This window comes from Myotis davidii, unplaced genomic scaffold (genome assembly GCF_000327345.1).
Source record: "Myotis davidii unplaced genomic scaffold, ASM32734v1 scaffold228, whole genome shotgun sequence".
Classification (NCBI taxonomy): domain Eukaryota; kingdom Metazoa; phylum Chordata; class Mammalia; order Chiroptera; family Vespertilionidae; genus Myotis; species Myotis davidii.
In genome coordinates this window covers 1,732,457-1,738,456 of record NW_006300104.1, presented here as the reverse complement: position 1 = coordinate 1,738,456, position 6,000 = coordinate 1,732,457, and positions in this window count along the sequence as shown.

Here is a 6,000-nt window from a genome sequence, read left to right as displayed (position 1 = left end):
TACAATAGGGCCTTTTTGTGTCTGCTTGCATATTTTTGTTTGTTTTTATCTGAAATAGCATTTTTGTTATTTGAAAGGAAAATCCCAGGTGGATTAGAGTTCAGATTTAAACAAGAAGAAGAGGAGGAGAAGGAATCCCTTTTAGTGAGTGTGTGCATAGTCTTGGGGTAGAGACCGTTGTGCTATGTGTGACCCCCAGGGCCGGAAGCTAGTCAGGGAATGACTGACTTTTCTTGTGTCCTAAACAGAAATGAAGAAAATGCAGAAATCTAGATAAACCATAAGCTGGAAAGCCTTCCTCACAACCCAAGGCCAGTGAAAGGTGTAACATCCCTCTGGTGCAGCAAACTCTCGAAAGTTGGTGTTTTCTAAATTGACAAAATGCAAACACAGGCACTAGCACCAAGAGACAGTACCCAGGCCAGTACCTGTCAGAGACGCCCCACCTCCCCGCAGGGGACACACGCACTGTCAACACTGGGGAGAGGACACTGTCACCATCAGACTGGCAGGCTTCTGGGCTGGTGGCAACCAGCCCTGGGGACAAAGGGAGGAAGCAGAGGCCCCAGAAGGTCCCCTGGGGAGAAGGGGAAAGGCCCCCCTCTGGGAGAACAGTGTGCAGGGCCTGCCAAAGCTCCACAGGGGCACACCTGCACCTAGCAGTGCTCCCCCTAGGGGTTACCCCACAGAACTCCTTGCACAATTGTTCAAAGATGTATTTTTTGAAACTGTCCATCACAGCACTGATGAAACAGCCTAGAATTTGAAAAACCACTAATGTCCCTGGAGAGGGGATGGGATCCACCAATGCTGATCCACAGGGAGGAGGGAAGCTGAAGATAAAGACCTCAGCGGTCCTCTCATGTGAGACACGTGGACCAACCGTCTGCATCCGGGATCCCAGCTGTTACCACCTCCAATATCTTGAAGACACAGCTTTCTTTAGCCTTACTCTATTCTACTCACATCTGAGAGTTTGAAGAATATTACACCAGCATGCCCTCTCTCATTTCATAACTTTCATTTAAACAAACTACCTAAGGGTGTATCAGTCAAAACACATTCTCATTTCAGTAAGAATATTAGGAACCTTGTAACAAGGTATATTTGGAACACTTCTAAGTTATTGAATCTGGTAAATGATGAAATGTAGACTTCCATCACATTCTCTTAAAAAATACATCACAGAATATTACCAAAAAATGTTGTAACACAGACACTATGATTACTTTAATACATTAATGAAAAACCAAATCAGGTTGAAATTCTATGCTACATCTCAACAGAAATGTACTACTGGTTTGCTACTTCTTAAAGAGATCATTTTCTAGTTATGTCATACTAGACCAGTGATGGCGAACCTTTTGAGCTCGGCATGTTAGCATTTTTGAAAAACCCTAACTTAACTCTGGTGCTGTGTCATATATAGAAATTTTTTGATATTTGCAACCATAGTAAAACAAAGACTTATATTTTTGATATTTATTTTATATATTTAAATGCCATTTAACAAAGAAAAATCAACCAAAAAAATGAGTTTGTGTGTCACCTCTGACACGCGTGTCATAGGTTCGCCATCACTGTACTAGAACTAGGAAAACAATAGCATATTATTGAATATAAACACATTTATTTGACTAGAGTAGTACACTGAGCCACAATATTTGTTGTTGTTTTTTTCTTATTTAATTATTGCACCCTGCATCTTGTTCTCGCTCTGATTCTCCATCTCTCATGGTGTTTTAATTGAATAGTGATGATGCCTGCAAGTAGCTTACCAGAATAGTTTGTTAACATATTCCATAAATAAATACTAGGTACTGCCATGTGAATACAGAATGCCCCTGATTTAAATCCCAACATTCCATTTGTTGTTGCAATAGAGAGAAGTGGACATTGGTACATCAATCTGTGGTATATTTCAGTAAATGTACCACATGGTTAATTGGATTACTTCATATAGTTAATTGGATTATAAATAAGAATCAATCTTAAGAAGTGGTGTCCTTCTCAATTCCATCCCTAAGAATAACATAATTCACTTGATTACATATACCAATTAAACTCCAAAAATTGTCTTTTTTAAAAAAACTTCTAATTTATATGCAGACTTCTTAATGGTGTATTTAAAATAATTTTAATATTCTTCTGCTTTAATATAACAGTTCTTACTATTTATTTTTTCTGTTATTTATTTTATATGTTCTTATGCCTTAAAAACTTTAAAGCACCAATTCTAGTGCTCACCACTCCATATAAATATATATGAGCACCACTTCATTGGGATTGGTTGGATAAAATGGAAATGCCAGCCCTTAAGCAATGGACTGGCCACAAAAGCCAATTTCTTGTGGAAAAATAAATACACTCAATGGTTACACTATCATAAGCCTGTACTGTTCTTTTAATGTTCCAATGAATAGAGTTGAAAGGTCACAAACGAAGTTCATCAAAAAAGTAACTCTTCTTGCATTCTCCTAAAATTTTTCATATAAAATTATTTTTTTCATGTAACTCACACAATTCCTGGTGATAACCTAATGTGACCCATTCACTTGATAGCATAAAGGAAGTTTGACATACAAAATTGGAATCATTGTTTTACTGCAACACAAGATGGTTGACATTTTTCTTCCTAAAAAATAATAATGAATATTTTAACCCTAAAAAAATATATTTTGCTGTTGCCTCTTCTAAAACAACATTTGCAATGTTTAGAATAAAAGTATAAATTGTTCTGCACTCATTTTGTTATTCACAGACTTTAGTTAAATTCAGAAGATAGAACCATAAGTAAGTTAAAGCCTGTACTAGCAGAGCTTCACATGGATTTATAATGCTGAAAAATGTATTTTCTCATCGTCCTCCCAGTCACTGGGTTGTTTTATGATTGCTAAGCAGGTGAACTAGAATCATTTCCTACCAAACAGACTAACAGTGTGAGGTGCATAAAAAAACTGAATGTAGCCAGAAATCTTTCTCACTTTATAACAACAAACTGTCTTCACTTTTCCCTTCAAATCAATCTCCGTGACCATGTTTGTGTACTTCTGCTGCAATCCCATCGAGGAATGTACTTGCCTCCAAGGAGACTTGGGCGAAATGCATAGAACTGGCTGGGACATAGGTAGCTTCCATATATCACCACTAACTGTGCTCTACGCAAGAAACACACATTGAATTTGGTATGGTATGTGTTGAATTTGAAAAAAACCAAACACCAAAACAACTACATTGAATAAAGCATTTAAGAAGTAGAAAAGTATAATACTAGTAAAATAACAAAACTTGTCATAGTACACCTCGTTAAATAAAAACTCTATGACAGTGGAGTTTCTCGTTTCTAAAAAAATAAATAAGTAAAATAAAACAAAAAACCACCATAGGAATATAGATTCTACCCACTGGCGCGAGGTTAAGCCAGCCAAGGGAGCAGATGTGCCTCTTGCCCCTGTCTACATCCAAATGTGCACATGCATTTCCACTGATACAACAAAGCCAGCTTCAACACACAGAAGTTGTCACTTTCTGTATTGGATTCTTAACAAAACTGTGATTTTGGGGACTCATCACTGAAACTTAAATATGGCAGTGTGGCAAGACACTGAAATAAAAAGCAGAAAAAGCAGAAAACTTTCTTGTCCCACAATGGATCATCAAGGTCTTCTCATTCACAAGAAGATAGCCATTCCCAGAGCAGGCAGGAGGCCTGCATTAGCCTGACTTCGTGTCCTCTCCCATACGACCATGACCCCAACGTTTAGGAAAGGAGGGGGCGACCACCATCTGCAGAAAACAGCAGAAGACAACCAGAGCGCTTCCCTAGACACAGCTTTAAAATTCACCGCACTGCACCATAACTAAGTAAAAATAACAATGAGGACATGATAAATAATGATCAGCATTTTACTAACCCTTTCAATCAAAGTCTCAGCCACTACGTGTAAGGTAGCATATATATTATTTCATTTAATTTTTAAATTAATCCTCTATGGAACCACAGTGGATCATCACCATTTATGCTTTTAACTTAAACTAATCCAAATCTATGACAAAGCTATATGCTTTTTCCCTCTATTTTATAGAATTTAAAATACAACAAAGTTATATGTTACATATATATGCTCTTATATGCCAAACTTTCTCTATACATTTATACATATCTACCCCTACACAAAACTGTATACTACACAGAACCACACACAGTACTCCACAATTTAAGCATTTAAAACGGTATTTTCGTACTACTCAATTTTTACTTTATTTACTCATCTTAGCACCTTAGCACATCCACTGTAAGATCATCTAAGCAGTCCACACTCAACTTGCAAAAACTCCTTAAGGATTTAATTTCAAATATCTCCATTTTACAAATGACGAAATTGAGGCACAAGGATGTTTGAGTAATTTGTCCAAGATGACACAGTGGTGAATTTTGAAACTGAGATACAAACCCAGGAAGTATTACCCTCGACATGATTCTCTTGACCATTTTCATATACTGCCTCCTTTCCAATGTTACTGTACTAATATCAACAGTTTACAGGTAAAGACACCTTGGCTTAGAGAAGTTAAGGGAATGCCAAAGGTCACAGAACTAAGAGTGGCGGGGCCCCTCTCCTATAAATCTAAAGTATCATTTCTTCATTGCTACTAAGTTGTATGATGCATTATCTTTGTAGCAATGGTCAACTTTGTTTTGCCTCTTATTCCTTCAGTTTCTCAGTCCAGTCAGTGAAATCCGGGTTCCTGTCCTCTGTCCTCGCAGTCAGACTCACATCAAATGAAAGTGCCGCTTGGCCATCACAAACACATGCCTGGCCTCACACAGACCAAACTGAGAATATGGCCGTTTCTGACCATATCCTGCTGACATGAAGTTAAAAACTAAGAATAATTGAAGTGTAGAGGAAATAACTAACGATTTTATTTCACAAGGTGGGCTCAAGGATTTTAGTATTGAATATTTGCCACTGATTCTGAGGAGAATATAACTTGAGAGCCCTGCTAGAGCTCAGGCGGCACCCTGGGGCCCTTTGCAGTCATCTGTGCACCCTAAGAGCCCAGGTCCCTTTGATGCTTCTGGTATCAAACCCTGGACATGTGGAGTTGGGATGAAAGGCCTTGGGTCCTACGGTGAGAACAAATGCCAGTGAGTCACTCCTTCGGGATGATGGAAGAGGGAAAGGGGGACAAACTTTGCATTTTATCAGGCATCTTCCATTCCCGTGCTCTCCACAAGGATTTGGATGGAATGTAATGACACAGCAACTAAGAAGTGCTTCACGATAGGTAAAGGAAGGGACCTTTATGCGACAGTCCAGTGCTGCCATGGCTCCGAATGCTGTAACTTCTGAAGCTTTTCGCTGCATGTGCCAGGGATGAGTTTGGGGCTGCCCATATGTTTTCCTTTGCTACAGCTTCCTCTTGTTTGCCACGGCGGGGAGTGAAATGTTTCACAGAGAATGATTTGAAGGGCAAGAGCAGCCAAATACAAGGTTACAAAAAGACTGAGCCAACCCTTTATGTCAAAGTAATTACACAACATGTTTCTATATTGACCCAACGATTTCAATACAGAATTGAACAGCTTCACAGTGAAGGACTTTTTTTTTTTTTACCATGAATAGTACTATGAGAATCTAGGTGCTATATATTGTAAAGAGACTTCCACTTCTTCACGAGAGAAAGCATTGTAGCCATAAACTCACTCATGAGAAACAAACCCGGGGAAATACACTTCAGTTGTGGCTAAACGTCATGGTGATTTTTAGCTCACTTTTATTAGCTACTAAGTATTTAACTACAGGTACGATCTCCTAAGAACGGTGTCTTTCAATATGGGAAGCCCACATGTTAAGTGCAATAGCTTTGCCCATATCCATAAATATAATGGTGCTTTCATGCTTATGTACATACCTTGTAATGCGTTCTATCATCATACTATGGGGTTGTAAAACCGATTTCACAGCAAGTGGCTTATTAAAACTCCGGCCGTCA